The sequence below is a fragment of the Schistocerca piceifrons genome, chromosome 3 (genome assembly GCF_021461385.2).
Source record: "Schistocerca piceifrons isolate TAMUIC-IGC-003096 chromosome 3, iqSchPice1.1, whole genome shotgun sequence".
Classification (NCBI taxonomy): Eukaryota; Metazoa; Arthropoda; class Insecta; order Orthoptera; family Acrididae; genus Schistocerca; species Schistocerca piceifrons.
Window position 1 is genome coordinate 562,360,356 of NC_060140.1, and position 27,158 is coordinate 562,387,513.

A 27,158-nucleotide genomic window follows, 5' to 3' on the forward strand; every position below is an offset into this window, starting at 1 on the left:
CTGTGCTGCGGTTTCACATTCTCAGAAATTTCTTCCGTAATTTAAGGCCTGTGTTTGATCCTAGCAGATTTCTATTGGCAGATTTCTCCAGTGCTAGTCTGATTTTCATATCCTCCTTCCTCCGTCCATCTTGGTTATTCTGCTGTATAGGTAGCAAAATTCCTTAACTTCATCTACTTTGTGACCCCCAATTCTACTTCTAAATTTCTCGCTGTTCTCATTTCTGCTACTTCTCATTACTTTCGTCTTCCTTCGATTTAACGATTTAATCTCAATATTCTATACTGCACCCCCCCCCCCCCCAGCCCCCATGAACCATATGAACTTTGCCGTACCGTGGGTGCAACCACAACGGATGGGTACCTGTTGAGAGGCCAGACAAACGTATGGTTCGTGAAGAGGGGCAGTGGCCTTTTCAGTAGTTGCGGGGGAAGCAGCCTGGATGATTGACCGATCTGGCCTTGTAACACTAACCAAAACGGCATTGCTGTGCTGGTACTGCGAACGGCTGAAAGCAAGGGGAAACTACAGCCGTAATTTTTTCCCGAGGGCATGCAGCTTTACTGTATGGTTAAATGATGATGGCGTTCTCTTGAGTAAAATAGTCCGGAGGTGAAATAATCCCCTATTCGGAACTCCGGGCGGGGACACTCAGGAGGACATTGTTATCCGGAGAAAGAGAACTGGCGTTCTACGGATCGGAGCGTGGAATGTCAGGTCCCTTAATCGGGCAGGTAGGTTAGAAAATTTAAAAAGGGAAATGGATAGGTTAAAGTTAGATATAATGGGAATTAGTGAAGTTCGGTGGCAGGAGGAACAAGAATTCTCGTCAGGTTAATACAGGGTTATAAATACATAATCAAATAGGGGAAATGCAGGAGTAGGTTTAATAATGCATAGGAAAACAGGAATGCTTGGTAATCTACTATAAACAGCATAGTGGAACGCATTATTGTGGCCAAGATAGATACGAATCCCCCACACCTACCACAGTACTAGAAGTTTAAATGCCTACTAGCTCCGCAGATACGAAGAGATTGATGAAATGTATGATGAGATAAAACAAATTATTCAGATTGTGAAGGGAGACGAAAATTTAATAGTCATGGGTGTCTGGAATTCGATACTAGGAAAAGGGAGAGAAGGAAACGTAGTAGGTGAATATGGATTGGGGGGAAGAACTGAAAGAGCAAGCCGCCTGGTAGAATTTTGCACAGAGCATAACTTAATCATAGCTAACACTTGGTTCAAGATTCATGAAAGAAGGTTGTATACATGGAACGAGCCTGGAGATACTACAAGTTATCAGATAGATTATATAATGATAAGACAGAGATTTAAGAACCAGGTTTTAAATCGTAAGACATTTCCAGGGGCAGATGTGGACGCTGACCACAATCTATTGGCTATGAAGTGTAGATTAAAACTGAAGAAACTGCAAAAAGGTGGGAATTTACGGAGATGGGACCTGGATAAACTGACTAAACCAGAGGTTGTAGAGAGCTTCAGGGAGAGCATTAGGGAACAATTGACAAGAATGGAGGAAAGAAATACAGTAGAAGAAGAATGGGTAGCCTTGAGAGACGAAATAGTGAAGGTAGCAGAGGATCAAGTAGGTAAAAAGACGAGGGCTAATAGAAAACCTTGGGTAGCAGAAGAGATATTGAATTTATTGATGAAGGGAGAAAATACAAAAATGCAGTAAATGAAGCAGGCAAAAACGAATACAAAGGTCTCAAAAATGAGATCGACAGGAAGTGCAAAATGATTAAGCAGGGATGGCTAGAGGACAAATGTAAGGATGTAGAGGCACATATGAATTGGGGTAAGATAGATACTGCCTACAGGAAAATTAAAGAGACCTTTGGAGAAAAGAGAGCCACTTGCATGAATATCAAGAGCTCAGATGGAAACCCAGCAACAAAGGGAAAGCAGAAAGGCTGAATTAGTATATAGAGGGTCTATACAAGGGTGATGTTCTTGAGGACAATGTTATAGAAATGGAAGAGAATGTAGATGAAGATGATATGTGAGATATGATACTGCGTGAGGAGTTTGACAGAGCAAAGAAAAACCTTAGTCGAAACAAGGCCCCGGGAGTAGACAACATTCATTAGAACTACTGATAGCCTTGGGAGAGCCAGCCATGACAAAACTATTATCTGGTGAGCAAGATGTAAGAGACAGGCGAAACACTCTCAGACTTCAAGAAGAATGTAGTAATTCCAACCCCTAAGAAAATAGATGTTGACAGGTCTGAAAATTACCGAACAGTCAGTGTAATAAGTCACAACTGCGAAATGCTAGTGCACTACCATCTTTGTTTTTTTTTTCAGATCATGTATCATACTAATTTATGTATTTTTATATATTAGTCGAGATCACATGGAACGCGTTCCAGGCGAAAAACAATTATGTGTAATTACCACCAGTAACAAACAAAATAAGAAGGGAATTATAGAATTTAAAGAAAACGCCCTCCTGACAGAAGAGACCGAATGGCATCCGCATCCCGCCAACTTGTGGGCAGACGCACACTGAATCTCAAGGCAGTCATGATTGTTCCAGGCACGTCTTCACGAAGAATATTGCATTTGCCGATATATTGGATCGAGTCCTGGTATTACACAATCTCTCTGAAATTACCTTCTCATACGTGGGACACCACAGCTGCAGGTGGGATCGAAGCAGGCACTACCCAAAATGTTGGCATAGTGCTGATGGTGTCGCGGATGGTGCACGAGAAAAATAAAGCGATCTTGCAGGAACGTTCAAAAATCAAGAACACTCTTATCACCTTCACGGAACAAATAAGAGATCGAGAAGGCTTTTATCCAGATCACAGCGTTGGTCTTCAAAATGGTTCAGATGGCTCTGAGCACTAAGGCACTTAACTTCTGAGGTCATCAGTCCTCTAGAAAATGGTTCAAATGGCTCTGAGTACTATGGGACTTAACTGCTCAGATCATCAGTCCCCTAGAACTTAGAACTACTTAAACCTAACTAACCTAAGGACATCACACACATCCATTCCAGATGCAGGATTTGAACCTGCGACCGTAGTGGTCGCGCGGTTCCAGACTGTAGCGCCTAGAACCGCTCGGCCACTGCGGCTAGCGTTGGTCTTCGTACATGGGAAATATGTTACGTGGGAAATATGTCTCATCTGGGAACAGAAGAGATCGCGGTGGAATGGCATGGGGAGCCGTACGTAGAAGAAACGGAAGCATCTCCTGAATCAGCTGCCACACCTCTGCAGAAGATCCACACATCAGTCGATGTTCGTCCGCATCATGCGTGTGACAACGAGGACACAGCAGCGGATCTGTCATTTTTATGGCATGTACACGAAGTTGTGTCACGTATTTACCATTAACGACCAGATACCAGGTCGCACCATCGCTCGTGTCGACGAGGATATGGTGCACAGAACGCCAAACCACAGGCCATGCAATCGTATGATGTCGGCTTTCCACAACATTCCTAGTGTGATTTCTGATCTTAGGCGGTAAACATCTCGTGCGGTAGGGTTTCTGGTACTAGGCAAGTCGGCGTGGACATAACTGTTTTCGATGAAAAAGGTCCTGACATCCGAGAGGGAGGAAGAGATAAGGGCTGCTGCAACAGGTGCCACTCGAAAGAAAGGGACCAGTTTGTCAATCAGGCTTCCCGACAATCCGGTTCGTCGGCGGTCCACGACTTAACCATCGTACTTACATAAAGGGCAGCTGCTCTCGCTTGGACGTTGACAAGGCCGAGGCCCCCATCTCGGGGAGGAAGTGTAAGCATGGCGTAGCGGACTTTGAGGATAAGACCCGCGCTTACAGAGTAGCCGAACGCCACCTGAAGTCTGTGTGTTATTGCCTTTGGCTTCGGTAAAATCTCTGCTAAATGGGGCAGTCGCGAAACGAGATGAGTGTTAACAAAAACCACCCTTTGTAACATGTCCAATGCTCTCAGGAGGTTGCCACGAACGTTCGCGCAGATATCTTGAAGCAGGCGTTTATAGTTAAATGAGACCGCGCGCTGTATATCACGCGTGAGGGCGATCCCCAAACATTTGAGCTTGTCCACTAATGGCAATGGAGCCACACTCTCTGATGGAAGACCTATACCGACGGACATAGCACTAGATTTCGTCAGGTATACACGGCTACCCGCAGCAGTCCCGTACAGGTTGATTCGTGCCAGTGCCTCTCGCACTTCATCCTCCAATAGAACCAAGAACACCACATCATCTGCACAGGCGCGGCAGATGAAAGCATTCCCCATCATTGTTATCCCTGTGAGCCGGTTCCTCAAACCGTGCAACAGTGGCTCAAGGGCGATGGCGAAAAGCAGCGTCGACAGCGGACCGCCTTGACGGACTGACCGCATGACATTAATAGGGCCCGCCACACGGCCATTGACCAGCACTCGCGACGTGGCACCTTGGAGGAGCCGCGAGACGATGTGTATAAACCTGCGGGGAAAGGCCATCTGTCTGAGAACGTTTACTAGAAAGGCATGACTCACTCTATCAAAGGCGTGGTCGAAGTCCACTGTCACTAAGGCACCACGACGGCGGCAGGTCGTGGCAGTGCTATGGCGTCACGGTAGCCGCTGAATGCCGTCTGAATGTTACTGTCACCACCAAAGCACTTTGATCCAGAGAGATGACTTAAAGAATGACGCGCCGAAGGCGAGCGTCAAGAATCCGGGTAAAAATTTTGAAGTCACAATTTAACATGGTCAGCGGCCGATAATGCCCAACTCCCCGACCTCCCGATGGCTTGGGGACCGGGATAAGCAAGCCTTCTACGAATTCGGGTGGGAGGGGAATGTAATGGTTCATCAGATCTTCAAATATCGCAGTCCAGCGTGAGCCCCTGATGTCGTGGAATGTGAGGTAAAACTCCAGCGGGAACCCATCTGGACCTGTGGCTTTATTCACCGCACCCTTATGAAGAGCATCGGCGACGTCATCAGACGTAACTGTCGCTGTGAGAATCTCCGCAGCAGCCTCATCCAGGGTACCCGTCAAGGAACGAAGGACATCAGTCGTTACCGCTATGTTCTGGTCCTCTGCGGCATAGAACTGGTTGTAGTGATCCACAAAGGTTTTTACGATGTCGTTCTGGGACGTCAATCGACGACCATCTGGCATATCGAGGGCGTTGACACGCTTTCTCCGACACCGCTGCTTCTCTCGGATAATATGATGCATGGACGGGGGATCTCCCAGTACACAGTCGTGACATTTTGCGCGTACTATTGTGCCTTCAAGGCGGTGACCCATAAGAGAAACTATCTTCGCCTTAGTACGTTGAATTTCAACCCGTCGTTGAACAGAGGGGGCATGGTTTGAGAGTTCCCGGAGAATTGTGAAATAGTATTCCAGGGTATGTCGTTGCCACAGCAATTTGTCGCGACCATAATTCATCATCGAACGACGTAAAGCAGGCTTGGTACAGTCGAGCCACCACCGGAGTGTTGAAGGCTACGCTGGAAGGCGTCTCACACGGTTGTTCCTCGTCGTTTCTACGACCTGCCTGCATTCCAGATCCTTGAGATGGACGACATTCAGCTCACACAGGCCTCGACCGCGCCACACCTTCTGCCTCTGGACCGAAACAGTGCAAATGTAGGCAATATGGTCGGAGAAGGCGGTAGGTCATACTCAGCGTCGAGCGTGGCAGTTACGAGTCCTTGGGAAACGTAGATACGGTCAAGACGACTTGCTGAATGGCTGATGTACGTATAACCAGGCCGATCACCATGTCTCAAGTATCGATGAGGTTCAGTTCATGCACGAGCAGCTTCAGCTCCTGGCATATGGTGAAATGAGGATGTTGGTCCTTCTGGGATAACACACAATTGAAGTCGCTTCCAAGAATGATATGGTCGTAGCGGCATACAAACAAAGGAGCGACCTGTTATGAATAGAACACGACCATTCCTGTCGCTTGGCCGTGTAAACGTAGATGACTCGGTCTCCGTGGAAAGTCACAGCAAGACCCCAAGCCGATGGTAGGTAAACCACGTCGTCTACCTCAATACTGTTTCACAGCAACTGCAGCTGCGTCTTCAGGTGTAAATTGGAGTGATGTTATACAGTAATCACAAACTATCCCCTCGCAGAAGCTGCTTTATTAAAGGGTACATTATCATAATATCCGAACTGTTACTCCACTGTACACAATACACAATGTGAAACATTTGTTCACACCAATTCGCTTATCGATTTATTTAGTGAAAAAAAGAAAACGCTAACCCCGAATAACAACCCCATACCGTAACCCACTTTCTCTGTACTGCTACACATCATGGCAGGCAATGTCCTACTGGCAATCGCCAAACCTAAACCTCCGTCGTATTGCCATAAGACACTGAGTGACTCATCACATCAGATCACTCGTTTCCAGTCGTCCACTCTCTAGTGGCGTCGTTCTTTACGCAACTTCAAGCGTCGCTTAGCACTCGCTGCAAAAATGTGTGGCTTATGAGGAGATGTTCGATCATTGTATCCCATTCCTTCAGTTCTCTAGGCACAGTCATTATGCTAACTGCCGTACGCACAGTTATCATGCTGACAACAATACTGGTAGCACTTCTAAACTCAAGAGTGATTCCTTCCTTGCTAATTTCATGCGATTCTGTGCAACCACCATGCGCTATGCTTGACGGTTCCTGTCCTCTAGTGCTTCAGGTCTGCCCGCTTTTGGTTTAGCTATGGTTGTTCCTCCGCTTTTACAGTTCACTGTCACGTCACGAACAGTCGACTCGTGCAGCCTCAGAGGGGTGGGGAATGTTCCTGTTGGATTTCAAATTCACTGAGCTCTTTTGACAGATTCATTCTGCTGTTACTGCTTGTCTACTATCAACACCTTACTCCCTGCCTCGTTTTCTACCATCGATACCACGGAAACCACAATGAGATGCGTGGCGGAGGGCGAGGGTGATACGACTGTCTATGCGCCTCCTTATGACCCCTAATTTCTCGTATCTTATCTTCAGTATCCTTACGTGCAGTGGATGTTAGAGGTAATGGAATCGTTTGGCAGTCAGCTTCAAATGACGGTTCTCTACATTTTCACAATAGCATTTCTCGATAAGAAGGTCGCCTTCCCTCCAGGGATTCCCATTTGAGTTTCCGAAGCATCTCCCTAATACCTACGTGTTGTGCGAACTTACCGGTGACTAATCTAGCAGCCCGCCTGTGAATTGCTGCGATGTCTTCCTTTAATCCAGCCTGGTACGGATCCCAAACACTCAAGAATAGGTCGTGCTCTTGTCGTATATGGGGACCTCCTTTGCAGGTGAACGACTCTTTCATAAAATTCTGCAAAAAATTTTCCAGTTTATACTGATGGGTTCGCCCCTCGTTAATGGTCAATTCCACCTTCCATAGGGGCATCGGTATTCATTTCATGAGACAGTGTATTTGTAGATCCTGTGCTTATAAATTTCAGTAAATTAAATGCCACTTGGATAACACTATAAAACAGATACAGAACTGAAACCGTTACCAGTCGAACACTGATACTTGAATAAAAATTTCATTTTACGAATGACTATGAATTTATAAACCCTTTTAATGGTGTGAATGTTCAATAAAATTAGAACCAGAGTCTAATACGATAAACATTTTTTCTAATTTATGTTGCTTCTCTGCTCTTTGCATATACCTGTCGTATGTACTTTTGAACGAAACAGCAATCGTCATTCGGAGATTGGGTTACTTTAGGCAGTAGCTCCGTTTTATTCGTAGGTATGTATCCTACTTATATGTTGTTAATAGTGACTAATTTCTCTTCGCTTGAGACCAGAAGTAAGGAAATCCGGCTGATGTAGTAAGTGTATCAGTGTCTGTCAAGCTGATGATCTGATCACACACAGTCTATTACGTCCTTTGTTTAGCGATCATAAGCCAAGAATAAATGCAGTGAGGAAGGAGAATTCATGCGAATGAAAGGTACTGCACTTTCTACGCAAATTATCAGCACATGCGATTGCCCTTAATGTCGCTGTGGTCTAGTATTCACAAAAAAATGCTAAGATGGTGGAGATTGTTCCATTTTGTAAGACTACGTAAGATCTCCTACGGTTATTCCACGCCTGCCTTCGTAAGCGCCAGCAGTGTACTTACAGAATCGATACATACAATTATTTAATGGAATCTGAGGTATTTTCTTATAGTACAGTCTGCCAAATACCTTATAATTTAATGTAAAAAGAAACATTTATATCATCATTAGAATGTATGCTCTCTGAATAACTAACTCCTCGGTGTATGAAGCCTTCAACAAGAGATCTGGTATTTTTGAGCTGTGGGTAAAACCTAATGCCAGTATCCAAGGAGATAGTATTTATACAGTTCGCACATTTTTAAACGTTGTTTCGTTTATTAAATTTACCGTCAAGAACTGTATAACAAACATAAGCCAATATAGCGTTTGTTTGGCACCAATAACAAGTTGCCAGTAATATTTTTTATATCTAATGAATATAATGACGATTATGATATCCTTCTAAATCGTGTAATTTCTTCCCTTTTACGAACTGAAATGCTTAATGATCTATGAATAGCTCTGCATTGTTACCTGCAACGAGCACTTGGAAAGACATTTCAGTTTTCGCAAGAACTGCCGCGTTCATTAACAGCATTACTGTGGGACGGCGTTGTTGACATGCCTTTGACCAATTTTAACAACCGAACTATTTAAGGAATTCAGAACTAATCAGTATGAGGCAGTGAAGCACCATAGTTACAACAACCCCAAAAAACGCGTTTCAAATTGCATTAAATTGATGAAGCAAGACGTGTTGCCATAAAAGTTTTGCTTTCAACACATGAATTCAAATCAACTGTACGATGGCATCTGTCCTAAGCTTTACCTTTAATTCACAGATTAAAATTTGGGATTGTCAGGAACAACAAACGATAAAAAATGAAACCGGTATAGAATAAATAGTCTTTAAATGCGTGCAGTTGGAAGTTTCGTATTTGGGCTCTGACTGGGGCCCTTCTGCCTTGTATACAAAGTTGTGAAAGAAAAGCTATGACAATTAAACAACGCAATAATTTCACAAACGTTTCAGCATTTTTTTTTTAGAAATATCTTCTTTCGGTTAATGCATTACCTTCAAAATTGCTCTCTAGAATCGACCAAAGAGAAACGGATTTCCACAATCACAAGAAAATGTAACATAACTTTTATTCCTCGCAGATCTGTTACAGCTGACACGTTCGCCTACATTTTATCTTGGATTTCTACTTTACCACTTAAAAGTTTTTGAGTTTGAGATCGTCCTTCGTGGGCTTCTTCGTACACGTTCCATAATGCAGACTGAGGGAAAGAGTAAAATTTAGAAATGCCCGTCAGAGGAAGGAAGTTTTTAGCCGAGGTTTCCCATTAATACTGCATTACTTTGCTTTAGTCGTATTCAACGGATCCTACGGAAAAATTCTTTTGTGTATAGGAAACGTCACGATCGTACGTTCTATGAAGTGCACTGAAATCAGTTAACATTAGACGTACAAAACTATTATATTTCAAGTGCTAACAATAATTGCGGCATAACCTAAAATATCACTCGCAAGAGTTACTGTCAAGATGTTAACTAAATTAAAAAAAAACTTTCATTCGTGCAATGTCTTTTTCTCCCAATTCTACTACATTACCCATAATACGTTTAATATGCTCTGGAAGATGGTGGAAAATAATATATGTGCCTATGCAAGTGACTTTTCTGTACCAATATTAAGTCTTTGATGTCTTTATACAGGCTGTATGTATTTATGATTTCCTCTATTTTTTTCAGGAAAAAGTAACAGTAAAGGGCGTTAATAAATATATCTGGTATGAAATTTTTTTATGAAGAGGTGTCAGCAGGAAGTTGTGGAATTAACTCCAGGGATAATGGTTGCAATACAAGCCTGTATTATGAAAATATTATTATTCTTGAATTAGTTTCCCAAATACACAGCTATAAGACGTTGTGCCATGAAAATATGCAAATTACAATAATTTCTTCATTTTTAAGTTGCCTGTAGTGTTAATAAAAGTACGTGAACTTCAGCATTTCAAGAATACTTAGTTAGTTTTTACAATTGCACCAGAAAACTTAAGAATATCTACTATCTTTATTCTATTACGTATTCTGGCAATAAACGTACAGTATCATTTACGTAAGATGAATGTAGCAAATAAGGTCCGGTTTTAAATAAAGACCAAAGCTCGTAATTCCGAAAATATGAGCGAGAATTTCTGTAAGTAGCAGTCGACTGCGCTGGTAACCCATTTCAGCTTTAACTTATTAACCTTTATTTCGTATTGTTTTGCTTTTGAGTGCTATGTATTCCCAGCTTCGGAGAATACGACTTTTCCAAATAACTGGAGTAATTTGTAAGAAATCTACTTCGTGTTTATACCTGGAAATCTCTTTTATTCATCTTTAAATTGTGTAATTAAATTTGCAGAGTTATTAGTTGTATGGAATTAGTCAATAATTGAAGGAGGAAAAGTGGGCGGTCTCTAATGAAGCCTGGGTACGCACTGTTTATTACAGTTTACTTTATTGCTCTCTGCCGTAGTTAAGCATGGTTTACGTGAGAGTTGGCACATGCGACCACTTCTCTCCCTGAACGTTTTGCGAAGAGTAGAGCTGTCGACTTTAATTTCAGGTCATGAAATAACTAAGCTAAAGTTAATAAAAATTACAGATAAAAACATGTTTCATAACAACATAGCCAAAAAGCGGAGACAAAGGCCAAACTAGATTCTAGGAAACGCATTAAATCCAATTCTATATGGAATGAGTGTGAGGACCACTAATAAGGAATTTCGAATTCATTGAAGTCATATTCAAAGCTACAGCAGTTTACAAAAAATTGGTACACCAACTATATTAACAAGGGAAAACAAAGAGGAACTTTGTGGCAGAATATTTATACCCCCCCATGAACCATGGACCTTGCCGTTGGTGGGGAGACTTGCGTGCCTCAGAGATACAGATAGCCGTACCGTAGGTGCAACCACAACGGAGGGGTATCTGTTGAGAGGCCAGACAAACGTGTGGTTCCTGAAGAGGGGCAGCAGCCTTTTCAGTAGTTGAAAGGGCAACAGTCTGGATGATTGACTGATCTGGCCTTGTAACAGTAACCAAAACGGCCTTGCTGTGCTGGTACTGCGAACGGCTGAAAGCAAGGGGAAACTACAGCCGTAATTTTTCCCGAGGGCATGCAGCATTACTGTATGATTACATGATGATGGCGTCCTCTTGGGTAAAATATTCCGGAGGTAAAATAGTCCCCCATTCGGATCTCCGGGCGGGGACTACTCAAGAGGACGTCGTTATCAGGAGAAAGAAAACTGGCATTCTACGGATCGGAGCGTGGAATGTCAGATCCCTTAATCGGGCAGGTAGGTTAGAAAATTTAAAAAGGGAAATGGATAGGTTGAAGTTAGATATAGTGGGAATTAGTGAAGTTCGGTGGCAGGAGGAACAAGACTTTTGGTCAGGTGACTACAGGGTTATAAACAAAAAATCAAATAGGGGTAATGCAGGAGTAGGTTTAATAATGAATAGGAAAATAGGAATGCGGGTAAGCTACTACAAACAGCATAGTGAACGCATTATTGTGGCCAAGATAGATACGAAGCCCACACCTACTACAGTAGTACAAGTTTATATGCCAACTAGCTCTGCAGATGACGAAGAAATGGAAGAAATGTATGATGAAATAAAAGAAATTATTCAGATTGTGAAGGGAGACGAAAATTTAATAGTCATGGGTGACTGGAATTCGAGTGTAGGAAAAGGGAGAGAAGGAAACATAGTAAGTGAATATGGATTGGGGGACAGAAATGAAAGAGGAAGCCGCCTGGTAGAATTTTGCACAGAGCACAACATAATCATAACTAACACTTGGTTTAAGAATCATGAAAGAAGGTTGTATACATGGAAGAACCCTGGAGATACTAAAAGGTATCAGATAGATTATATAATGGTAAGACAGAGATTTAGGAACCAGGTTTTAAATTGTAAGACATTTCCAGGGGCAGATGTGGACTCTGACCACAATCTATTGGTTATGACCTGTAGATTAAAACTGAAGAAACTGCAAAAAGGTGGGAATTTAAGGAGATGGGACCTGGATAAACTGAAAGAACCAGAGGTTGTACAGAGATTCAGGGAGAGCATAAGGGAGCAATTGACAGGAACGGGGGACATAAATACAGTAGAAGAAGAATGGGTAGCTTTGAGGGATGAAGTAGTGAAGGCAGCAGAAGATCAAGTACGTAAAAAGACGAGGGCTAGTAGAAATCCTTGGGTAACAGAAGAAATATTGAATTTAATTGATGAAAGGAGAAAATATAAAAATGTAGTAAGTGAAACAGGCAAAAAGGAATACAAACGTCTCAAAAATGAGATCGAAAAGAAGTGCAAAATGGCTAAGCAGGGATGGCTAGAGGACAAATGTAAGGATGTAGAGGCCTATCTCACTAGGGGTAAGATAGATACCGCCTACAGGAAAATTAAAGAGACCTTTGGAGATAAGAGAACGACTTGTGTGAATATCAAGAGCTCAGATGGAAACCCAGTTCCAAACAAAGAAGGGAAAGCAGAAAGGTGGAAGGAGTATATAGAGGGTCTATACAAGGGCGATATACTTGAGGACAATATTATGGAAATGGAAGAGGATGTAGATGAAGATGAAATGGGAGATATGATACTGCGTGAAGAGTTTGACAGAGCACTGAAAGACCTGAGTCGAAACAAAGCCCCCGGAGTAGACAATATTCCATTGGAACTACTGACGGCCGTGGGAGAGCCAGTCCTGACAAAACTCTACCATCTGGTGAGCAAGATGTATGAAACAGGCGAAATACCCTCAGACTTCAAGAAGAATATAATAATTCCAATCCCAAGGAAAGCAGGTGTTGACAGATGTGAAAATTACCGAACTATCAGCTTAATAAGTCACAGCTGCAAAATACTAACACGAATTCTTTACAGACGAATGGAAAAACAAGTAGAAGCCAACCTCGGGGAAGATCAGTTTGGATTCCGTAGAAACACTGGAACACGTGAGGCAATACTGACCTTACGACTTATCTTACAAGAAAGATTAAGGAAAGGCAAACCTACGTTTCTAGCATTTGTAGACTTAGAGAAAGCTTTTGACAATGTTGACTGGAATACTCTCTTTCAAATTCTAAAGGTGGCAGGGGTAAAATACAGGGAGCGAAAGGCTATTTACAATTTGTACAGAAACCAGATGACAGTTATAAGAGTCGAGGGACACGAAAGGGAAGCAGTGGTTGGGAAGGGAGTAAGACAGGGTTGTAGCCTCTCCCCGATGTTGTTCAATCTGTATATTGAGCAAGCAGTAAAGGAAACAAAAGAAAAATTTGGAGTAGGTATTAAAATTCATGGAGAAGAAATAAAAACTTTGAGGTTCGCCGATGACATTGTAATTCTGTCAGAGACAGCAAAGGACTTGGAAGAGCAGTTGAATGGAATGGACAGTGTCTTGAAAGGAGGATATAAGATGAACATCAACAAAAGCAAAACAAGGATAATGGAATGTAGTCTAATTAAGTCGGGTGATGCTGAGGGAATTAGATTAGGAAATGAGACACTTAAAGTAGTAAAGGAGTTTTGCTATTTGGGGAGCAAAATAACTGATGATGGTCGAAGTAGAGAGGATATAAAATGTAGGCTGGCAATGGCAAGGAAAGCGTTTCTGAAGAAGAGAAATTTGTTAACATCGAGTATAGATTTAAGTGTCAGGAACTCATTTCTGAAAGTATTCGTATGGAGTGTAGCCATGTATGGAAGTGAAACATGGACGATAAATAGTTTGGACAAGAAGAGAATAGAAGCTTTCGAAATGTGGTGCTACAGAAGAATGCTGAAGATTAGATGGGTAGATCACATAACTAATGAGGAAGTATTGAATAGGGTTGGGGAGAAGAGAAGTTTGTGGCACAACTTGACCAGAAGAAGGGATCGGTTGGTAGGACATGTTCTGAGGCATCAAGGAATCACCAATTTAGTACTGGAGGGCAGCGTGGAGGGTAAAAATCGTAGAGGGAGACCAAGAGATGAATACACTAAGCAGATTCAGAAGGATGTAGGTTGCAGTAGGTACTGGGAGATGAAAAAGCTTGCACAGGATAGAGTAGCATGGAGAGCTGCATCAAACCAGTCTCAGGACTGAAGACCACAACAACAACACCATTTATACTGAATGACATTGGTGAGCCCCCGACCAGAAAACTTTTAAAAATATTAGTGTTTAATTTTTGCGAAATGAATGATATTAAAACACTCTTCAGTGAGACAAATAAGCTAGCCGACAGCATCATCATCTCCAGTGGTATCGCCGGCCGGAGTGGCCGAGCGGTTCTAGGCGCTACAGTCTGGAACCGCGCGACAGCTACGGTCGCAGGTTCGAATCCTGCCTCGGGCATGGGTGCGTGTGATGTCCTTAGGTTAGTTAGGTTTAAGTAGTTCTAGGTTCTAGAGGACTGATGACCTCAGCAGTTACGTCCCATAGTGCTCAGAATCATTTGAATTTTTTTCCAGCGGCATCCTGACGTTACAACAACAGGATGTCAAGTAATGAATACAGGCACAGCATTACAAATAATCAAATCTATCTTCCCACATTACTTTGAAAAATAGGGAAAAGTAATTTCGAAAACGACTTCATTGGAAAACCCAAAAATATAATTATACACACATTAAAAAAATGTTTTGCATCACCTCGGATCCGAATCCGGAACCTGTGCAGAAAAATGGAATAGAGATCAACATAAACATCATTTCCTCCCTTTTTATTGCTCATGAAAACCACACATCAAATGTTTGCCACCATACAGTGAGACAATCAGAGGCAGTGGTCCAGATTGCTGTACACACCGGTACCTCTAATACCAAGTAGCACGTCCTCTAGCATTGATTCATGCCTGTATTCGTCATGACAAACTATCCACAAGTTCAGCAAGACACTGTTGACCCAGATTGTCCCGCCCCTCAACGGGGATTAGGCGTAGATTCCTCAGAGTGGTTGGTGGGTCACGTCGCCCATAAAAAGCCCTTTTCAATCTACCCCAGGCATGTTCGATAGGTTTCATGTCTAGAGAACATGCTGGATACTCTAGTCGAGCGATGTCGTTATCCTGAAGGAAGTCATTTACAACATGTGCACGATGGGGGCGCGAATTGTCGTCCATGAAGACGAATGCCTCGCCAATATGCTGCTGATATGGTTGAACTATCAGTCGGAGGATGTCATTCACGTATCGTACAGCCGTAATGGTGCCTTCCATGACCATCAGCGGCGTACGTCGACCCTACATAATGCCACCACAAAACTTCAGGGAACCTCCATCTTCTGAACTCGCTGGACAATGTGTCTAAGGCGTTCAGCCTGACCGGTTTGCCTCTAAACACGTCTCCGACGATTGTCTGGTTGAAGGCATATGCGACACTCATCGGTGAAAAGACCGTGATTCCAATCCTGAGCGGGCCATTCAGAATGTTGTTGGGACCATCTGTACCACGCTGCATAGTGTCGTATTTGCAAAGATGGACCCTTGCCAAGGACCTCGGGAGTGAAGTTGCGCATCATGCAGCGTATTGCACACAGTTTAAGTGGTAACACTACTTCCTGTGGCTTCTTGGAAAGCATCATTCAACATGGTGGCGTTGCTGTCAGGGTTCCTCCGAGCCATAAGCCGTAGGTAGCGGTCATCCACTGCAGTAGTAGTGCTTGGGAGGCCTGAGCGAGGCAAGTCAAATGGCACTGAGCACTGTGGGAGTTAACATCTATGGTCATCAGTCCCCTAGAACTTAGAACTACTTAAACCTAACTAACCTAAGGACATAACACTCATCCATGCCCGAGGCAGGATTCGAACCTGCGACCGTAGCAGTCGCGCGGCTCCGGACTGAGCGCCTAGAACCACTAGACCACCGCAGCGAGGCAAGTCATCGACAGTTTCTCTCTCTATATCTCCTCCATGTCCGAACAACATCCCTTTGGTTCACTCAGAGATGCCTGGGCACTTCCCTTGTTGAGAGGCCTTCGTGGCACAAAGTAACAATGCGGAAGCTATCGAACCGCGGTATTGACCGTCTACACATGGTTGAACTACAGTCAACACGATCCGTGTACCTCCTTCCTGGTGGAATGACTGGAACTGATCGGCTGTTGGACGCCCTCCGTCTATAGGCGCTGCTCATGTATGGTTGTTTACATCTTAGGGCGGGTTTAGAGACATCGCTGAACATCCAAAGGGACTGTGCCTGTGATACAATATCCACAGTCAACGTCTATCTTCAGGAGTTTTAGAAACCGGGGTGGTGCAAAACGTTTTTTTGATGTGTATATAATGTGCCCCCCCCCCCCCCCCACCACCACCACCACCCATGAACCATGGACCTTGCCGTTGGTGGGGAGGCTTGCGTGCCTCAACGATACAGACAGCCGTAATGTAGGTGCAGCCACAATGGAGGGCTATCTGTTGAGAGGCCAGACAAACGTGTAGATCCTGAAGAGGGGCAGCAGCCTTTTCAGTAGTTGCAGGGGCAACAGTCTGGATGATTGACTGATCTGACCTTGTAACATTAACCAAAAATGGCCTTGCTGTTCTGGTACTGCAAACGGCTGAAAGCAAGGGAAAACTACAGCCGTAAGTTTTCCCGAGGGCATGCAGCTTTACTGTATGATAAATGATGATGGCGTCCTCTTGGGTAAAATATTCCGGAGGTAAAATAATCCCCCATTCGGAGCTCCGGGCGGGGACTACTCAAGAGGACGTTGTTATCAGGAGAAAGAAAACTGGCGTTCTACGGATCCGAGCGTGGAATGTCAGATCCCTTAATCGGGCAGGTAGGTTATAAAATGTAAAAAGGGAAATGGATAGGTTAAAGTTAGATATAGTGGCAATTAGTGACGTTCGGTGGCAGGAGGAACAAGACTTCTGGTCAGGTGAATACAGGTTTATAAATACAAAATCAGTTAGAGGTAATGCAGGAGTAGGTTTAATAATGCGTAGGAAAACAGGAATGCTGGGTAAGCTACTACAAACAGCATAGCGAACGCATTATTGTGGCCAAGATAGATACGAAGCCCCCCCTTAAAACAGTAGCACAAGTTTATATGCCTACTATCTCCGCAGATACGATGAGATTGATGAAATGTATGGTGAGTTAAAACAAATTATTCAGATAGTGAAGGGAGACTAAAATTTAATAGTCATGGGTGTCTGGAATTCGATACTAGGAAAAGGGAGAGAAGGAAACGTAGAAGGTGAATATGGATTGGGGGGAAGAAATGAAAGAGGAAGCCGCCTGGTAGAATTTTGCATAGAGCACAACTTAATCATAGCTAACACTTTGTTTAAGAATCATGAAAGAAGGTGGTATACGTGGAAGAATCCTGGAGATACTGACAGGTTTCAGATAGATTATATAATGATAAGGCAGAGATTTAGGAACCAGGTTTTAAATTGTAAGACATTTCCGGGGGCAGATGTGGACTCTGGCCACAATCTATTGGTTATGAACTGTAGATTAAAACTGAAGAAACTGCAAAAAGGTGGGAATTTAAGGAGATGAGACCTTGATAAACTGACTAAACCAGAGGTTGTACAGAGTTTTAGTGAGAGCATAAGGGAACAATTGGCAGGAATGGGGGAAAGAAATACAGTAGAAGAAGAATGGGTAGCTTTGAGGGATGAAATAGTGAAGGCAGCAGAGGATCAAGTAGGTAAAAAGACGAGGGCTAATAGAAACCCTTGTGTAACAGAAGAAATATTGAATGAAATTGATGAAAGGAGAAAATATAAAAATGCAGTAAATGAAGCAGGCAAAAAGGAATACAAACATCTCAAAAAGGATATCGACAGGAAGTGCAAAATGGCTAAGCAGGGATGGCTAGCGGACAAATGTAAGGATGTAGAGGCTTGTCTCACTTGGAGTTAGATACTGCCTACAGGAAAATTAAAGAGACCATTGGAGGAAGGAGAACCATTTGCATGAATGTCAAGAGCTGTGATGGAAACCCAGTTCTAAGCAAAGAAGGGAAAGCAGAAAGGTGGAAGAAGTATATAGAGGGTCTATACAAGGGCGATGTACTTGAGGACAATACTATGGAAATGAAAGAGGAAGTAGATGAAGATGAAATGGGTGATACGATACTGCGTGAAAAATTTGACAGAGCACTGGAAGACCTGAGTCGAAACAAGGCCCCGGGACTAGACAACATTCCATTAGAACTACTGACAGTCTTGGGAGAGTCAGTCCTGACAAAACTCTACTATCGGGTTAGCAAAATATATGAGACAGGCGAAATATCCTCAGACTTCATGAAGAATATAGTAACTCCAATCCCAAAGAAAGCAGCTGTTGACAGATGTGAAAATTACCGAACTATCAGTTTAATAAGTCACAGCTGCAAAATACTGACGCGAATTCTTTACAGAGGAATGGAAAAACTGATAGAAGCCGACCACGGGGAAGATCAGTTTGGATTCGGTAGAAATGTTGGAACACGTGAGGCAATACTGACCCTACGACTTATCTTAGAAGAAAGCCGGCCGCTGGTGGCCGAGCGGTTCTGGCGCTACAGTCTGGAACCGCGCGACCGCTACGGTCGCAGGTTGGAATCCTGCCTCGGGCATGGATGTGTGTGTTGTCCTTAGCATAGTTAGGTTTAAGTAGTTCTAAGTTCTAGGGGACTTATGACCTCAGCAGTTGAGTCCCATAGTGCTCAGAGCCATTTGAAAAATTTTTTTAGAAGAAAGATTAAGGAAAGGCAAACCTATGGTTCTAGCATTTGTAGACTTAGAGAAAGCTTTTGACAATGTAGATTAGAATACTCTCTTTCAAATTCTGAAGGTGGCAGGGGTAAAATACAGGGAGCGAAAGGTTATTTACAATTTGTACAGAAAGCAGATGGCAGTTATAAGAGTTGAGGGCTATGAAAGGGAAGCAGTGATTGGGAAGGGAGTGAGACAGGGTTGTAGCCTATCCCCGATGTTATTCAATCTGTATATTGAGAAAACAATGAAGGAAACAAAAGAAAATTTTGGAGTAGGTATTAAAATCCATGGAGAAGAAATAAAAACTTTGAGGTTTGCCGATGACATTGTAATTCTGTCACAGACAGCAAAGGACTTGGAAGAGCAGTTGAACGGAATGGATAGCGTCTTGAAAGGAGGATATAAGATGAACATCAACAAAAGCAAAACTAGGATAATGGAATGTAGTCGAATTAAGTCGGGTGGTGCTGAGGGAATTAGATTAGGAAATGAGACACTTAAAGTAGTAAAGGAGTTATGCTATTTGGGGAGCAAAATAACTGACGATGGTCGAAGTAGAAAGGATATAAAATGTAGACTGGCAATGGCAAGGAAAGCGTTTCTGAAGAAGAGAAATTTGTTAACATCGAGTATAGATTTAAATGTCAGGAAGTAGTTTCTGAAAGTATTTGTATGGAGTGTAGCCATGTATGGAAGTGAAACGTGGACGATAAATAGTTTGGACAAGAAGAGAATAGAAACTTTCGAAATGTGGTGCTACAGAAGAATGCTGAAGATTAGATGGGTAGATCAGACAACTAATGAGGAGGTATTGAATAGAATTGGGGAGAAGACGAGCTTGTGGTACAACTGGACTAGTCGAAGGGATCGGTTGGTAGGACATGTTCTGAGACATCGAGGGATGACCAATTTAGTATTGGAGGGCAGCGTGGGGGGTAAACATCGTAGAGGGAGACCAAGTGATGAATATACTAAGCAGATTCAGGAGAATGTGGGCTGCAGTAGGTACTGGGAGATGAAGAAGCTTGCACATGATAGAGTAGCATGGAGAGCTGCATCAAACCAGTGTCAGGACTGAAGACCACAACAACAACATAATGTGGTCGGGTAGGTTTGCCGCTAGGCTGTTCACAGGCAAAAGGAAGTGTCTGTGCTCAAGCCCACAAGGAAGAAAAGAGATCACATTGTTGCGTCTGAAGCTGAGGTTGTAACAATAGTAGGATGTGAAAGTGCTGCAGGTCAACGCATCCATAGCACTATCCTATAGAAAAGCATGATTAGATGACAATTTATAGTTCCGAAGAAATGGAAAAATGTTCGATGACAGCCAGCTTGTTTGTAAATTGGGTTGATCATTGTTTCTAAACATTAAGAGCCGTGGCAGAAACCTTCTCATTTTTGATGGAGCTAAATTGCTTCTGAGCTGCTGGAGACAACAACATAATATTCTCGTCTGCCTACTAAGCATTTTTATACATGAGCTTCAGTCACTTGACAATAGTGTTTCCAAACCAACAGAGTTTTTTGGGAACAGGCTGCGCTAAGGTACTGGGTGGCCGTAGGAGTGATAAATGTTACATGAGTTAATTTCGCTAAGCTAATCAGACATCAACATATTTGACTCCTGGTTTCGATGAAACAGAAAATTTTCCCTTCAGTCCCCAACCAAATCTCCGAATCTGCATTCGTATGTTGAGTTTACAGCAGTGTCCCACTGAAGTAAATTGCAGTTATGGCGTACGTGAACTATCGCTTGACGGTTGAAGCATCTGACAGTCCTCATGAAGTTAATGATCTAGTATCACAGAATCCTTCGACCAATAACATTCAGAAAACACCACCAAAGAATAATGACGGGAAACATCCAGAGTATCCGAAGCTCCTGCTGTAAGTTTTAAATATTTTTGATGTACTATGAAACTGTGTAAAACAAAAGAACTTCACGAGGCGATGCTATAATTACAGAAGGAAAAACAGTTTCAAAATCTTTGTTAGCACAACAAGAAACCTCCAAATATAATAGTTGTCTCTTAATAACAAACAAAAGTCCGTGCAAAGGAGAAAAATAAATCTTCGGCCTAAAGAAATAAACTGCTTAGAAAACCAACCAGGCTCTCCTGGTACCCGAAAGAGGAAAGAAGAACATGGTAAGCGAAGTCTTTCGGGAAGATCTGGTTTTAGATGTACGGTTATGCGCGACGTGCAAGGAATATGTTTATGGAGACTGTGTGCGTTTGTGTTCTGAAGATTTTGAACCTTTTATTTGACCAGATTCTGAGGGTGACTTCTAATGTGACAACCGAACATTTCACTACCAGATTAACTAGAATTTTTATACCTCATTTTACGTATTTTTTGGTTCTTTAAATTTTTTGTATTAGTAAATGACAGCTTAAATTTTTTATTCAAAAGCGCTATTAGTTACAAACTAAAATGAGTACTTTTCAGTTAGTTTGCTTTGTTATAACAATATAAGAACATTTGATGTGTTAGTGTCTTTTATTTTCTACCTCTACAAGTATTTCAGTACACTCACTGGCCCTTTCCTAGGACCCCTTGTTTTAATAAGGCCCAGTAGATTAATAGACTTTAATTATTTACGCCAGTAAAAATTAGAGACTTCTTAATTTCTCCTTTTTCCCTCAAATTTGGAACTACATTGAGTTTCTAATGATGCAGATAACATTTCTCTGAATGTTGAAATTAAAGTACAGAAGTTGCCTATACGTAAGTGTGCCTTAACTGATGCACCTACCTTACAATAGAAATAACAGAAAATACGTAAAACATCACTGTACTATAGAAAGTCTTATTTTATGTGATTGCTTCAATTACTGAGAGCTGTTGCTAAGTGAGAGACATAAAATTAATACACTCTGCTCTTTTTCGTACTCGTAAGATGAAACCTATGAATCTGATGGGTATATTATTCGATAATAACTTTACATTACTCTGTCTTTATGGTTCTCTCTTCTTTATTTCTGCTTACACTCACATTTGAGAATATAAATTTTTTATTTTTTTATCTTTTGCAGCAGATGGTAATTATTGAAACATCAGGAATCACAATTGTTCTCTGGGCTTATTCTTGCTGATCTCATTCGTATTTACGTGATTTTATTGTGACTGCTTTGTAAAATAAGATAATTACCTTTTTTGTACTACCTCAAGGTGCTCTAAAGCACCACAGGGAACCAGCTAATCTGAAACGAAATATTTACACTTTTGCCAAGAGTGTTAGATCGAATATGACTCAATGGGAAATGGAATGGTATTTTTTACGTATTAAAAATGAATAAATAAAATTCTCCATCAGGTTGAATTCCATTCAGAAGGCTGTTGCACTCAGCGACTGTTATATTAGCTTGTAAATAAAAGATTTCAGCTATCAGTCGTTCTTTTTAAATTTTATTGGCAGATCTATATTTCAGCTAGAAACCAGCCATTCTCAATTCACTATCATTTTTTTATCCATGCATGTAATCCCTGTTGGTCGGGCTTCATCCACAGTTCATTGAGTATTCAAGGAACTGTGGATGAAGCCCAACCAACAGGCATTACATTCATTGATCAAATATGATAGTGCATTGAGAACGGCTAATTTCTAGCTGAAATCTAGACCTGCCAATAAAATTTAAAAAGTATTGACAGCTGAAATCTACTATTTACAAGTCAAATAAAATTCTCATTCAGCTTTTTCGGGGCTAGCTGGAGCTTGGTCGGCCTTCTGAAAAATGAACTCCGACGCATGCGTTTCTCGTCCTATGCTAATTATTATATGTATCGAAATTTCAGCGTACGAAGTGGTCTCACTGTCGAAGAGAACTTGCTGCGTTTAACTTTCAAAAATTGTTCAAATGGCTCTGAGCACTATGTGACTTAACATCTGAGGTCATCAGTTCCCTAGAACTTAGAACTACTTAAACCTAATTAACCTAAGGACATCACACACATCCATGCCAGAGGCAGGATTCGAGCCTGCGACCGTAGCGGTCGCGCGGTTCCGGACTAAAGCGCCTAGAACCGCTCGGCCCCCGCGGCCGGCCGTTTAACTTTCTTTAATCACTAAAAGAGTGATTTTACAAGATTGTACATCGGGCGGAATAGAAATTCGTTATTTTTCTAAATGATTGCAATAAATATCGTCTGGCGCGAGATAGATCTGTGCTACATCGAACGCTGACACCGGGCATCCCTCTTACTTGTAAATGTCAAGTGATGTACATGTTCGGCTGCAACAAGTGAAAAAAAACCTCAGAGAAGAAGCAAGCATAAGCCAGCGTAGAGTACGTACTGACCTGTGTTGATGCAAAGCATTTTTTACAGAACGCAGTTATCCTAAGTTACTGCTCGTCTATTATAACATATCAGGTTAAGAAGTCACTCTGTCACCGTTTCGCAACCCGTTCCTCACCACCCGACCGATAACCTCCTATCCGATCTTAATGGACGTTACATGTTTTCTCAACTCCATGAATGAATTGTGCTTTTGCCTCGGATATTACCTAAATTTCCATAAGGGGTTTCTTCTTTCTTTTGCACCTTGATTTTAATGCTACCTGGTAGTAAAACGATATAAGATAGTATCAGCTTCAAGAACAGGAACACTAAAATTAAAAAGAAACTATGCATAACATCTTGTACACATTTGTACACATGGTACTCCACTCACTCTCATTCATTTGAACAGGCTTCTCGGAGCCCGATGTAGTGCAGGTTAAGCAAGCTGGTGCTGCTCCTGAAAACCTGACGTCATCTGACGTCGATTCGGGTGGATAGACATCAGTGGAAAGGGTCGTTCAAAGGGTGAACATTAGAGACTGCAGGCACCAATCACGACCAGCAGGTACGGCCATTGCTAGGGCACTGGAAGCTGAACCTGATGTTCCAGGTGTCAGATGGGGATGTTATCGGACCACTACACCTCCTCGCACGAAAGGTGAGCAGTCTGAGGAAGCGGTCCGGCAAGTGTGGAATGCAGGTGTCGACGCCATGCTGGTGGATGGTATAGCCTCGCCAGATGTGCTTGGGAACTAACTGTCTCCTTGATAAAGGTTTCTTATGATCATGGTTTTAATGGGTGCAACCGGCATATGCACCACTGTTTAGCATAATTCACATTAAAAACGTAAAAATATGAATTTCATTTGGTATTACCGTAAATGACGCTACAACTTACTCTCACAGATGTCAGCGTAAGTTATATCCTCGCTCGTCAACCTGACACAACACTTGGAAGACACAGACCTTCGTTCCATATATGTATTACAGCAGTTTAATGTCCAAAGCACACTCTACTACGTTTTTGAATGATGTCCACTACTGGAATTTGGCTGTCTCTTTGCTTCCCACACAAGTACTATACAGCTTGCAGCCTCCATCTCTTTTATAAGTTAACATGTCTCCGTTATAAGTATATTTCACCTAACGAGTTTTACACCATTGCCCACGTACCTCCTGCAGTACTGGAGAAGCCACCTACCTGGCCGCCCACCACACCTCTCAACTCTGTAACGCCTCCTACCAAAGTCACGTGAATCTGCTGGTCGAGTAGTGTAACACGTGCAAATTACAAATAAATCCATAGAAAAGCTAAGCCACCACGACTGGTCTCACCAGTTGGCGTTTCCATAGCCCAAATCCCCATTTCTCTGTCTACAACCAACCCACCCGACTAACACAATACTTTAGGATTAACCCTCGACAGAAAACCAATACGGAATGAACATCTCCTTGCCATCAACAGAAGGCCTGAGACAGGCTAAAACTACTAACAAGCCACATCTAGGATCTACATGCTTCGATCATTATTCTCACTTATAAATCCGCCATCCCTACCTACGTCAAGGTTTCTTCGATATCCGCCTTGGGGTGCGTGGTAGAAGTGCGAGGGAAGGTAGCTTGACGGATTGTGGTCAGTCACTTTCCTCCTTCATATTTCTGCGAACTAAAGAGCGAGCAGGCGATTCCCCACTCTATCTGCCTTTATGTATTACATTCCCAGAAGAAATTGCAGGTTGATTCACGAAGTTTAAAGCGACCATTCGCAGCATGTCTTAAGAATGACTTGAGATGCATTGCACAGACTTGCCTTAGGGGAGAGAGGGAGCTGTTCATTTCACAAAGCACATTAAGATTACTTGGAATACAGGTGTGAGATAATAATAATATTAACGCAAGAAACGCATTTGGTCAGCATCTCTGCACACTGTTCTAAGTCGCTAGGGGGAAATTGATTCTTAGTCATGTTGTACAGCGTCTGTATCTTTCTCCTGCTCGCTTTTTGCATAGCAGACAGACTTTACCTCTGCAGTGTTTCCTGCCCAGTTCTCTTGCTCACATGTGAGTAGACAAAGTACACTGTCCAGTCACATCAAGGTGACTGCTGCCCGTATTCGACGTCAGTGTACAGTAGCAACTCACAGACGGCAGGTGGCAGCAAATGTTCAAACCTCTTCAAATGTGTGTGAATTCCTAAGGGACCAAACTGCATAGGTCATAGGTCCATAGGCTTACATACTACTTAAAGTAACTGAAACTTATGCTAAGAACAACACAAACCCATGCCCGAGGGAGGACTCGAACTTCCAGCGGGAGGGGACGCGCAGTCAGTGACAGGACGCCTCAAACCAAGCGGCCATTCCGCGCGGCCAGGTGGCAACACCAACAGTGGAGGGTATGGTGGTATGAAATGTGTCAGGGATACGCGAAAAACAGTGCAGTCGGTGTTCAAAAATGGTTGAAATGGATCTGAGCACTATGGGTTCAAATGGTTCAAATGGCTCTGAGCACTATGGGACTTAACATCTGTGGTCATCAGTCCCCGAGAACTTAGAACTACTTAAAACTAACCTAAGGACATCACACACATCCATGCCCGAGGCAGGATTCGAACCTGCGGCCGTAGCAGTCGCGCGGTTCCGGACTGCACGCCTAGAACCGCTAGACCACCGCGGCCGGCAGGCAGTCATTGTCTTAATGTGGCTTTTCGAAACTGTTTGAGTGCCCGCCGTGGTTAGAGCATATAGTGTATGGCAAAATGGTGCTTTCCAAACCTAGAGCCGAGGTAACTGATGTGTACCAAGAGCCAAAATAGATGTCAGGGGTGAACCACAGCTGCATAGATGTATAAATGCGAACTTACCTGCAACAGGTGAACAACTGACTACCCAGATGAACCAAGGAGCTACCAACATTGTCTCATCAACGACCGTTCAATGAACTTTGCAGCGTATGAGTCTCCGCAGTAGGTGCCTCCATGCAACCCTGCTGACTGCTATTCACTGGCAACGAAAGATGGAATTTGTACGCCAATAGCGTAATTGGAAGTGAGTTTTAACCAAATCACGTTCTATGATGCATCAGACAGATGACTGTTGGATCATGGAAGGATCCAGGCTGGAGGAGGAATCGTTATGGTCTGGGGAATGTGAGACCCCTGCTAAACCCGCAGGACAGGACAGGTAGTATAAGTTGTGGAAAGGGGCTAAAACAAGCGGTTGTCAGTTACATTTGAACATACAATCTTTTATTTGATCAAACATCACAAGAGCCAAGAAATTAAAAAAAAAACACACAGCTTTAGTTTTGGAACTTAATTAGAGGCTGAATGCGCCGTACAATCTCATGCCTTCAGGGCAGGACCACTTTAATTTAAAAACAGCTGAAAGCTAATACCTTAAAGCTCAACCAAAATCAGAAATTTAAAAGGCAAAGCTTAGGCTGAAGGCCCAAAGAATCTGACACTTTAAGAGCAAACAACTCAAATTTAAAATCGGCTGAAGGCCCTACACTTAAGACGCAATATCATTAATTTTAAAAATGCCAAAGGCTTTACGTAAAACAGTTCTTAAATTAGGCTGAAGGCCCAAACCATGTAACACCTTAAGAACAGAACAACTTTAATTCAAAATCGGCTGAAGGCCCCCAGAAATCTGACACTTTAAGACTAAAACAACTTGAATTCAAAATAGGCTGAAGGCCCAACACTTAAGACTCAATAAACATTAATTTTAAAAATGCCAAAGGCTTTACGTAAAACAGTTCTTAAATTAGGCTGAAGGCCGAAACCATCTGACTCCTTAAGGGCAAAACAACCTTAATCTAAAAATCGGCTGGAAGCCATACAAGTACAAACAACAAGAACAAATAAGAAATGGCAGTACACCCAATGGCGCTCAGAAGTTCCGAGGGTTGGCCTGGAATTCAAACACTACCGCTCGCTTAGGTGAGACAGGCAGTCGGCCCGCCCATTGCCAATCTGATGACAACCCAACCAACAGGAAGTCAACGGACCCACCGACAAGATAACCTCTGCTTCACCCGACCAGCACATAA